We start from the raw sequence: 12,479 nt of genomic DNA on the forward strand, positions 1-12,479 counted from the left end.
TTCGTGTGAGTAAAGGCATGTAAAATGTAATTTCATTTTAAAATACAACCGTGGATCGGATAAGATTCAAATTTTTTTTACTCTCTAATAAGTGAGGAGAGTTGCTCCCCCATCATCCCAAATGTTTCTTACGATTTTCCACTATTTTTTTATTCTAAAAATATCTTACGTTAATTTAATTTTATTTATCCTTTTTAAAACCCTAAGAGTCTGTTCACTTGAACAGATTGTACTATGCATTTGGATTGAGAAGGATGGAATTAAGAGTAATTTCATGTTCACTTGAACTGATTTACAATGAAAAGCACGGACAGATTTGCGGGATTGCCATCCACTCTCTTCTCTGCATATTAGCAAAGATTTGGAGGGATTTAAACCCTTTTACTATATTACCTTGTACCTTTTAAATAATTTACTGGTGATGTTTTTTCTTTGTTTAAAATAATAATAATAATAATAAAGAATAGGGTTAAATATGTTTTTAGTCCCTAAACTATTGGCCGTTTCTGGTTTTCGTCCCTCTTTCAAAGTAAGGTACGATTTGGTCCTCAATCTTTTCGAAACTTTGGTTTTAGTCCTCGAAAACTAACATCGTTAAATATGTGCTGACGTGGCTAACGGTAGACTGACACACAATTTTTTTTAAGTGTTTCTCACTCTTTCTCCCATTCTCTCTCTTCCTTTCATCTTCCACCCAACTTCATCCCTGGTTTCGTTTTTCTGATATTTATTAGCAGTTATGTTAATTTCTTTGGAAAGTTACTGTTTTTAAAAGTATCCTTCTATTAAAAATCTTTGGATTCCTCTCCCTTCAACTTGAGTGAGTTACGTTTCTTCTACCAACCAACATATCCTAACCAATTGTGTTTACAAATTTCCAAATATCTGCAGGTTCCCTTGAGTGTTACATTAACATGGATATATGCGTCGTTTCTAACAGTTGGGGGAGCATATAACTACAAAGGATGCAATCCCAAAATCCCAAGTTCAAACATTCTGACTAATGCATGCAGAAAGCATGCTTATACCAAGAAACATTGCAGGACTGATGTATCCAATGCGTTGTTAACTTCTGCATGGCTCCGAATTCCTTACCCTTTGCAATGGGGTTTCCCGATTTTCCATTTCAGGACTTGCATAATCATGGTCGTAGTATCTCTGGTTGCTTCTGTGGATTCAGTAAGTAAATTATTTAAATGCTTGTAAATACAAATATTAGCTGAATGGTACTATGAATCCCACGATTATAAAACTAATGTAATATCCTGTATTTTCCATGAGAACATGATCAGAAACTAAAATTGTGAGTAAGTGAATGACAAGTTGGTTTTGCAGGTTGGAACTTATCATTCTGCATCTCTACGAGTCAATTTGAGGCCTCCAACTCCAGGAGTGGTGAGTCGAGGAATTGCATTGGAGGGTTTGTGTAGTATATTGGCTGGTCTTTGGGGTTCGGGAACTGGCTCGACCACCTTGACAGAACAAAAGTGGCAAGTCGGAGGGTGGTGGAACTTGGAGCAGCTTTCATGATTCTCTTTTCCTTTATGGGTAAAGCAACAAAGCATTGATATGCAGACTCAAAAAGATGTAACCAGGGATGAAGTTGGGTGGAAGATGGAAGGAAGAGAGAGAAGGGGAGAAAAAGTGAGAAACATTTGAAAAAAAAATTGTGTGTGAGTCTACCGTTAGCCACGTCAACACATTTTTAACGGTGTTAGTTTTCGAGGACTAAAACCAAAGTTTCGAAAAGATTGAGGACCAAATCGTACCTTACTTTGAAAGAGGGACGAAAACCAGAAACGGCCAATAGTTTAGGGACTAAAAACATATTTAACCCTAAAGAATAAAATATTGTCTCTAAATAATAATAGTAATAATAATAATAAATAAATAATAATAATAATAACTAATAATAATAATAATAGTAATAATAATAATAACAAGTAATAATAATAATAAATAATGATAATAATAATAAAAATGATAAAAAACAATAATAATAATAATTAATTTTAATATTTTACTCTTTATAAACTTTTCTACAATTAAATATAACATTAACAATTATCATTTTATATTACATTAATAACTAAGGACATTTTTGTAATCTTCAATTTCTACCAATTAAACAATTTTTTTTTATCCTTCACATCAATCAAATCCTACACTAATTTTTATAAACTTTACTTCCAAATTCACTCTCATTTACCTCTAAATCCACTCAAACAAACAACAATTAATTCACCCTCAAATTCATCCACTCACTCTCCCCCAATTCCTCTCCCCCAAGTGAACATACCTTAAATCTCTCCACATCCCTTAATTTTTATCTTTATTTGATTGCATACAAACTACTTTCTCTCGTCCTCTGTTCTTCACGCACAGACACAGAACCCACCTCTGTTTTTCTCTCTTTTTCCTGACCCAGCTGATTAATTACCCTCTTCCCCTATTTAACCAAATTAATTTGTTTTTAATTTTACTCAAATTTCATCCTCATCCCCTCTATCCATCTCTTTATCTTTCTAACTATCTATCTACGAGTTAGGGCAAGGAAGGGAGTGTGGAAATTGTCAAAGGTTAGGGGTTGGTAAATGTCTATTAGAGGATAGAGGAGAGGGTCTGCGTTCCTGAGAAATCGGAGCGCGATCTCCACCTTGCCTTCACACGAGAGTGAACGCGCCACTAAGTACGGCACCACCACCATGGCTCATGAAGGTGGAACATGCTTGGTGCTCCAGCCTCTACTCTTGCCCGGTTTAGAGGATTCGGTTAGGGATTCAGATGTGGAAGGGTTTGGTGAGACCTTTCGGATCTTACGGGGATGGAGGGGGATTTTGGAGCAGGGGAGTTTACGTGCGGAAGGACATTGTTTAGTTCTGAGCCCGCCTGAGCGTCGTCAGGGCTAGCGACGAAGGAGGAGGGAACTGGGTGGGGTTGAGGTTCGATTAGGGATTGTGCTTGACCTAGCGTGTGTTTGCCCATAAGTGTGAGGTTGAATCGGAGATTAAGGAAAGTGAAGAGTTTGAAGTTAAATGAATGTAATGTGATGATGTTGATGATGATAATGGTTGAAACTCATTCTCCTTTAATCCAACTGCACCACCCTTCTCTAATTCCCCCTCTACCTATACCCTTTCTTCTTCTCATTCTCCCTCCACTCTTCCTTTTATCTCCTCCTATCCCTTAAACAACTTTCTGTGTGTGGGGAGGTGCAGAGAGTAGTGTGTGGTGGTGAAGGTAGTAACTCTTATAAGTGAGTCGAGTTGGGTTGACTCACTGAGTAACCAACCAGTGGTGGAGTGGGTCGGGTTACCCGTTTTGATAGCTTTAGTCTCATTGTTGGTTTCTCGCATAATCTCTATTGATATTTTTTTTCCAATCTTTTCTCTTTTACATTTCTCGCAAGCAAACCCAAAAGCTTCAAGTTCTTCTTTATCTTTGTTCTTGGATGGACAACTCAACATGGGAAAATCATATGTGGCTCGCGCAAAGGAGGTGGTCTCGTTGTGATTTCCTCTCCCTTCACTTTTTTCTGGTTCGTCTGGCAGAGGGAGGGGGTTCTACGTTTCACGACGACTTCGCATATAGGGGGTCTGATTCTCGCGTTTTGCTCACAATTTAGGGATTGAGTTTTCTTTGATTTTCCTTTGTCGGTGGTGGCAAAATATTGGAGGTTCTTATTTGGGATTGAGAATTTTAAAATTAGGAATTTAGGGTTTTTGTTTCTCGCGATTTAGGGTTATGATTTGTGTGATTGGGATTTTTCTTGACCTTGTAACGAGTTTAAAGTTAAGACTTTTGGGATTTTTGGTTTTTTAGTGTTCTGTTTTTTTTTTGGCGTATGTGAGTTTAGAATTTTGTACTTACAATTTTGTTATTTGCAAATTGAAAACTATGTTAAATTTAATTAAAATTTTAATTTATATTTTATATATATTATAATTTTATTTAAATTTTATTTTAAAAATATATAAAATATATTTTTTAAAAACTTTTGCGAGTTAATTTTTTATTTTAAACTAGTATTTTTTAAACAAATAGCCATGCAAAGAATTACGAGTTAAATTTCCGTTTTATAAATCCATTGTGGATAGACAACGTTTGTGTTCGACCGATCCATTTTCTTCCTATTCCTGATTGTTAATGAAGTAAATCAATAAAAATTCATAACTTTTTAAACATGACCCAAAGTCTTTCAACTGTTATGTTATGTCAATGACATAAAATCATCACTCAAGTAAAAAAAATAACGGTCAATACATTTTTCCTTACAGAAACAATATTTTGTTTAATCACAGTTTCTTTAAATTTGATGGTATGGTTTGATTTAAACAATTTCTCAATTATAAAATTACCTAAATAAATAAATAAAACATTTTTACGATAAAATTTGAAATTTATTTAATTTAATTTTATAATTACAATAACAACAATAATAATGTTTATAATTGATTCTTTTATTTATTTTAGTTCTATGTTTATAATTCATCCTTTCTTTTAAAATTAGAATTGCACTTTTTGTAGGATCTTTTATCTTGACTTCCTTTTTATTGTTTGAATCTTCTGTTTTTTATTTTAATTATTATGTCGATTCACAAATACTCTTAATTGTTACTGAAGTAAATCAAGAAAATTCATAACTTTTACCCAAAGTTATTCAACTGTTATATATCATTAACATAAAATCATTAATCAAGTAAAAAAATAACAGCCTATACATTTTCCTTTTACAAACAATGTTGTTTTAAATATAGGATTGAATATTAAATGTAATAGTTTAAAATTAAAAAATAAATAAAATCAAATATAAAGAAAATATAGTGTATTTATAATTGTGTTATATTGCAAAGTAAATGAAGAACTAAGCAAAAACAGAAGTAAGAAACACGGAATTTTTCATCAAAGTCTATCCTTTTTTGACAAAAACCACTCTTAATAAATAGATGTTTTACATCAATAACAATTATTTAAAAAATCTGATTATATATTTGAACAAGTTACATGTTTAAAGTGGTTTAATAAAAAAAATGAGAGTTACAATAATAAGGTGAATTTGCAGTTAATTTGTTGATTCATCCTAAAATAAAACATTATTGAACTAATCATTTAAATATAAAGTATTAATAAGTACAAACAACACAATGAATAAAATTCTCTAAGATTTAGCAATTTACTACACTCACCTTAATGTGAACCATTAATTTAAAAAAAAAATGTTTGACACAATTTTTTTTTATAACATTTTGATATAATATACGTATTATTTTTTTACTGTTTCACTATTTATTGTTGTACTAACTACTCTAAGCCCAATAAAAAGCTGTCACATGTGTTGTATTAAAATATTATTAAAAGATTACCTTTTAATATATCATTGTTTAAAAAAAATTAAGAGAACACTTATCTAAAAAATAATTTTTCTTAAATAAAACACCATTTTTGACATCCAATTGTTAACGAAAATGAAATATTATTTAAGAGAAAAACTATTTTCAACTAATTTATGTACAGATAAATAATGCTACTAATAATTTCCAAATAGTGCAAAAAGGAATACTTAGAGGTGCACGAACATGTTGTGATTTACTTCAGACCAAATGGACTACAGTTGCGTAATCTGGTGTTAAGCCCACATCAACAGTTTTTAGCTGTAACTGATCAAGGCTCATTCTTTCTACACCCTCGTAACTTACTCTTGCACCCCCATCTTTTTTCTTTTCGTTTACAATTCATTCAACCTCTAAAACATTAATTTTCTCTCCATTGGTATCCTTAATTGTGACCTTTTTAATTTAACAAAAACTAATGTTGAAAGTGAAGGTTTTCTAGGTGTTCAAACTCATTAGCTTTGATAAATTATTTTAAGTTTGTAAAGGATTTAAGCAATTATGAAGATAGAACTTATTTTCATGTCGTTTTTTTTATGCAATAAAAATAATAGTTTTATCTTCGATTATGATGGATTAAATTTTATACTGTACAGAGAAGTACCACACTACAATAATTATAGAATATGTATTCTATAGCTGTAATTCTTAATATGAAGTATTTTCCGGAGCATCAATCTATAAATATAATTATAAGTTTTTTATTGTGAAATTTAAAATATGTTTTGAAATTTATAAGCTTTATTTATATTTGATGTGTGACTTCTAACGATTTAATTAAATTTTACTTTAATTTAATGCAAATAATATATTTTAAATAAATGTCACATTGCTAATGAAATTTAATTACAATGTCAATTGCGTTTTTTCTGATGAAAATGTGTTTCCAACATTATAAATTTGCGATGCTCTTATTAAAATTCATCTAATTGATTTGTGAGAATGACTTATAAAAGGTTCGAGTTATTTAGAATAATTGAACGTCTAATTATTTTGACTTATGTTATTATTTTTTTACTAATTATAAATGATACAGTGTATATAAATTTTATAGATTTAAATAGAAAATCTAATATTAAAGTTTGAGATGGATATATATATATATATATATATATATATATATATATATATATATATATATATATATATATATATATATATATATATATATATATATATATATATTCGTTTTAAATGACTAAAATATTTATAGTTCGTTAGAAAAGTTAAAAGAAATATTTTCATTAATTTTTTTCTTTAGTTTCCTTTCACTTAGAAAAGGCTTGTTTTGCTTGTTTCGTCACATATTTTTTTTATTTTTTTAATTTGTTAAATATTTACAAAGTTTCATGCGAAATTTTAATAGATTTTTCGTGTTATAATAATCTTAATTTAATAAAATAGTTTTAAAATATACACTTACATATAAAACTGTAAGTGTTTAATTGTATAAATCTTTAGAGTACGTGTTATTTTACATTAAATTTTTGAGAATAACATTTTTTTATCACTTTTATTTTTTATAAAAATATATAGTTAATATTTAAAATAGTAAAAGACTACAATTATACCTCTTACTAATAGAGACGTGGATGTGACGAAAATTCATACTTTTGAAGCATGAAAACGTATATGATATAACTGTCAAAACCGGTAATCTGGCTCGATCCGGCCCGACCCACCACGAGTTGGTCATTTAGTGAGCTAACTCAACCCGACTCACTTATCAACGAGCTGAAAAAATTTGAACCTGGCTCGACCCACCACGGGTTGGTGGATTAAACGGATTGACTCACTGGCTCATTTAATTATAAGTTTTTTAAAATAAAAAAATTAGAATTTTTTTAATTCAAAGTTAAATAAATTTCATACTAAAATGATGTTAAACTCCAAAGACAATATTCAAAATAAATAAATGAAAGTATTATATAATCCAAGCGTAATTCAAAAACATGTACAAAAGACGAACAAATAAATTTTTAATATTGATAATTTTTGTATCACTTGTCCATTTATAATATTAAAGTCTTGAATAGATAAATCTATAATATTTTTCTCTCTTTAAACATATTTTTTTATCACCATCTACAATGTAATAAAAAAATGATAACTAATAATATTAAAATACAAAATAATAAATAATTAAATTAAATTAGATGGATTGGTGAGCCAATCCATGAGTTCAACTCAGTAAGTCGGGTTCTGCGTGAGCCGGATTGAAAACTAACCCACATAAAAAAATTACATTTTTTTCAAACTCTACCCAACTCAGCAGTATGATAATGGATTAATCAACAAATAAAGACGTGATAATAAAAAACACATTTATATTATCAATTAATAGTGATCACCCCTAATTATTTGATGGAGATATCAAATTAGTTTAAAATATAAATTTTATTTTTGTGATAGTAAAATATGTATATTATAAAGTACAAATTCAAATTTAAGTTTTAAACTTTCACAAAACACTTGACCTTTTTTTGTCATCTTTGAGAATCAAACTGGAATATTTTGAAGTTACTAGATATGATAGTTCGATTTGAATTTGAAAACCAAAATACATAATAATATTCCAATAAAAATGCATTGTGCGAACTTTTCAAGAGATTTTATTTTACTCTCACTGTCATATTATATTAATTTTAAGATCCTTGTTTGCATTGCTTAAATAATGAGATTTCATAAGATTTATCTTTTTATTTTATTTTGTTTTTTACATCTTAAAAATAAATTTATTATATAATTATCTTAAGACCAGTATTTTCATACTACCGTAATTTGAAAACAAACATTTAACAGGTAACTACAATAGAAAAAAAAACTGCTATAACTTCATTAAAAATAATAATTTACAACTAAGAGGATTAAAATATATATTTTAATTTAAAAGCTTAAAATAAAGTTGACCTGAATTTCGGATATTAAAATAATATTGTATTTATAATAAATAATCATTCGAACTTATCTGTGGAAAACATTCTTAAAATTTGTTCTTTTAATACTCAAACCGCGCTGTTCCGTTATTTGCAGGTTTCTTTTCGCTTTATTAATAACAATAAATGCCCTGCAAGTTGTATGCACTTTTTGTTAGGTGTTCACGTCTTCTTATTCTTTTATCATATTTTTATTAGGTAAATTCTTCAGTGTATTTTTTGTTTTACATGGAATCAAGTGGATATTATTCACTCGGAAGAGTTTATTTATTATCTTTATGTGTTATAATTATTTTTATTTAGAAAAATTAGAATTTCCTACACCGAAAATATAATTTAAATAATAGTTAATTGTGTGTGTTGGAGTTTTGCAAGCTCGCCTCTAGGCCCACAACAATAGTTTCATTTAATTCATCATAACACGGGCCCATCCAATTTGGATAAAATTCAAATAATTTTAATCTTTCTTGTTGAAATTATATTCCATTTAAGGATAATCAAAGTTATATATGCCCTTTTATATTTCTGTATTTTGTATTTTATTTGTTTTTTCTACTTTAGTAACATTAATATTTTGCTTAGTGAGTGGTAGAAAGTTTGAAACTTTTACAGCATGTTTGATTTAGCATGGTTGCTTCTTGGATTATTTATTGCTTCCAAAGTGATTTTGCCAATTTATGACGTTTAATCCAAACGTATTCTTAATTTATTTTATTATTGAAAATTTTGTGTATAGAGTTAAAACATGGAAGGTTTCAATAAAACAAAACAAAAAATTAAGTTATTAATTCCAAAATCAAAGAGATTTAAATTGTTGAAAATATTAAAAAGACTATAATCATATGTTATTTACCTAATTTAGATACATATTTGTATTCAGATAAAAGGTACTATAAGTATGATGTTCAAGTTTCGATTTATCGATTACAAAATAATTTCAACAACATGAGTCTTCTTGAAGTACATAGAGTAGAGGGAAAACAAAACTTTGAGATATTTCATTGAAAGATTCACCATTGGTATAATTGACATATCCAATTTAACCCACTCGATAATAGCGCACTCCCTTGTTTGTAATTTTTAGCTTAGATTGTTCTCAGATTCCATCTTCAAGAAGCAGCCTAAAAACATGAATGTCTTTAGAGAATGTGTTGTCAAATACATTACTACTGAGGAAAACAAGTTAAAAAGAGTACAAAAGCCCTATTTAGTTGTCTCAACAAAAAGTAGTTGCGCGAGTCTATCAGCCCTCATACGTGAAAGTGAGTATTTAATCATGTTTTCGTGAGGATTTTCATCATTTCTCATTCTTATACGAATAGAATCACGTAGGGTGTATGGGAGAGGCTCTTAGAGGTTGTTTGAAGTGTTTGGAAGCTCTCGCTCTCCTCCTTGAGTTTCCTTCTTCATCCATGGTGGTTTTTCCCCTTTTAAAGTTGAAGAGGAAGATGAATTGTCGAACAGAGGTATTGAGGTGAAGGGAAGGTGCAATTGAAACATAGAACATTTATTAAAAACCTTGCAAAAGGACTTACATCTTTCTACTTTTGCTCATACATGAAATAGATCAAAAAATTATTTACTTAAACATTGAAATTTCTTTTACATATAGATTTTTCTCCTATCTAGACTGATTTGTCTCATAAAACTTTCTAGGTGTAAACATATAATGTACATTAAAACTTTGATTGATGTTTGAAATCAAATCTACATGAAAAAAAATTTATTTCTAAAATTATTAAGTTTTTTTTATCTGTTTATATTAGAGCTCAAAATAATTTTATTAATGTAAGAAAGTACGTCATTAAATTACTAAAGATCCTTTAATTTTTTTTCTCAAATTTCATTAAACTCGTTAGTTTGTTTAATATAAAAGTTTGATAAGAATATCAAGTTACATAATTTTATAAGTTATTTTAATTAACTTTTATCTTATTCAATTATTATCTCATATATTTTAATATTTTTATTATTTTTTACTTAACTTTTTTTATTTTGTAAATATAATCAAAGCTTAATTAAGTTTTGAGTTCTTTATATATTTGAAAACCTTCCATTGAGTCCTTATTGAATTTTTGTGGTATAATAAGTCATCAAAATTATAAAACTTTTTAATTGAATGTTTTTAATTTTTTATTAACAATATGAGGTAACAATTCTAGTGCTACGTGAGCTTCATAACATAATATTTTTGTACAAAAGACTACGATAATGAGTATCTAATAATTTTTTTAAATTTAATTAAAATTATAGAATATAAATTTTAAAAAATTAAAAATATAAAATCTAAAATTAAAAGTTTATAAAATAAAAAAATATATAAAATTCTGAAATCATAAAATATAAAAATAAAATAAATTAAAAAAATATAAAATATAAAATTACAAAAACTGCAAACATATAAAATTATAAATATATTTTTATAATTTTTAATTTTTTTAAAGCCTTAATTTTACATTTTATATTTTTTAAATTTATATTTTATAATTAATTTTATTAATTATATAATTTATAATTTTAATTTACTTTAAAATAATTTCTTTAAATACTGTAAATCTTTGAAAGAAATCATGTTATAATGGTTTTTTAGATAAATATTATGAAGTGACAAGATAAAATCGGTTACACATCATATAATTAAAAAAAAATCTAAACATCATATAATTGTAGGGATTTAATTAAAAAATTTAAAATTTTGAACACTCAATAGACAATAAAAATTTAATAGAAACTCACTTGAAAGTTCCCAAAAGGAACTCAAAACTTAATCAAACCTATAGTTATTAATTGTACTATTTTTTATTATGTATGTTTTTTTCTTCCAAAGTTTAAATTAAAAAAAATTAACATAATAAATTTATAAAAGATACACAAAAGAAAAAATCATTACAACAATACTTTAAGTTGGGAAATAAAAATAAATAGAAATAAAATACAATCAATACTCATTAGATGAATTCATTTAATTAGAATAAAATTGTTAGAAAATAAAGTTTTTCAACCTGTACAAACAAACATGCTAACAAGTTTAATAGAAATGTTATTACTTAAAAAAAACTATAATCATAATTAGGTAAAAATGTATTTTAAAAAAAATATAAATCTTATTCATATATTTAAAAAAGTTGTTCACATGAATATTAAGTTTCCAACTACTTTTGTTGTCATTGTCATTGTAAATGGTATGCTTAGAATTGGACTTATACCTTATCCAGTCCAATAAATATACCCAATTCAAGAGGTAATTCACTCATCTTCACGAGAATCACCAACTCCTAGACTTGTCTTCTTTTATTCCTCCCTCTCACATAAAGTTCAATGTCCTCTTTATTTTGTTTCTAGATACCTATAATCTCACTCACCCCTTCCACCACTAAATGCCCACCCTAGCTCTTGCTTCCTAAACCAACCACTAACCACTAACCACTTTTTTTTCCTCTTTCCATTCAAATTCATCACATAACTTATTTATAATTATTAATGAAAACAAATGTGTGTATTTCTTTTTAATATAAATAAATAAATCAGTTCAAAATAGTAAGATAATTTTCTAATAAAAGAATAAATCAAATAATTCATTATTATTATTATTTTTGAAAATACATGTGCGTGAGATAAATAGAAAAATATTATAATAATTAATAAAATTAATGAAATTTTAATTTTGTTATAATAGTAAAATTTAAATATCATGTTATTTTCTCGGATTCTCGTACAAAAATGACAACGAATGAGTTAATGTTCAGATTGTCATTCAATTTATAACAAAAAAAAGTTTATTCATTATTTATTTTTTTATTTGTCGGATATTCATTTAAAAAATACACACATTTGTTTTAAAACTTCATAATGTAGATATTTAAAAAAAAATTATAAATTTTTAAAATAAAATTTAAATAAAATTATTATAAAATATAAAATATAATATAATATAATATAAATTAAATATAAATATAATTTTAATTTTAACTTAATTAAATTTAATAAAATATAAGTTAATTTAATTTTAATGAAATTTAACTTAATAAATTTAATTTAATTTTAACTTTTTACAAATAATGAATATATGTATATATAAATAATATAATACTTTTATATATATAAATAAAAGAATATAAGATTACTTTTACTATTGTACTCTCGTATGAATGTC

The sequence above is a fragment of the Vigna angularis genome, chromosome 6 (genome assembly GCF_016808095.1).
Source record: "Vigna angularis cultivar LongXiaoDou No.4 chromosome 6, ASM1680809v1, whole genome shotgun sequence".
Lineage (NCBI taxonomy): Eukaryota > Viridiplantae > Streptophyta > Magnoliopsida > Fabales > Fabaceae > Vigna > Vigna angularis.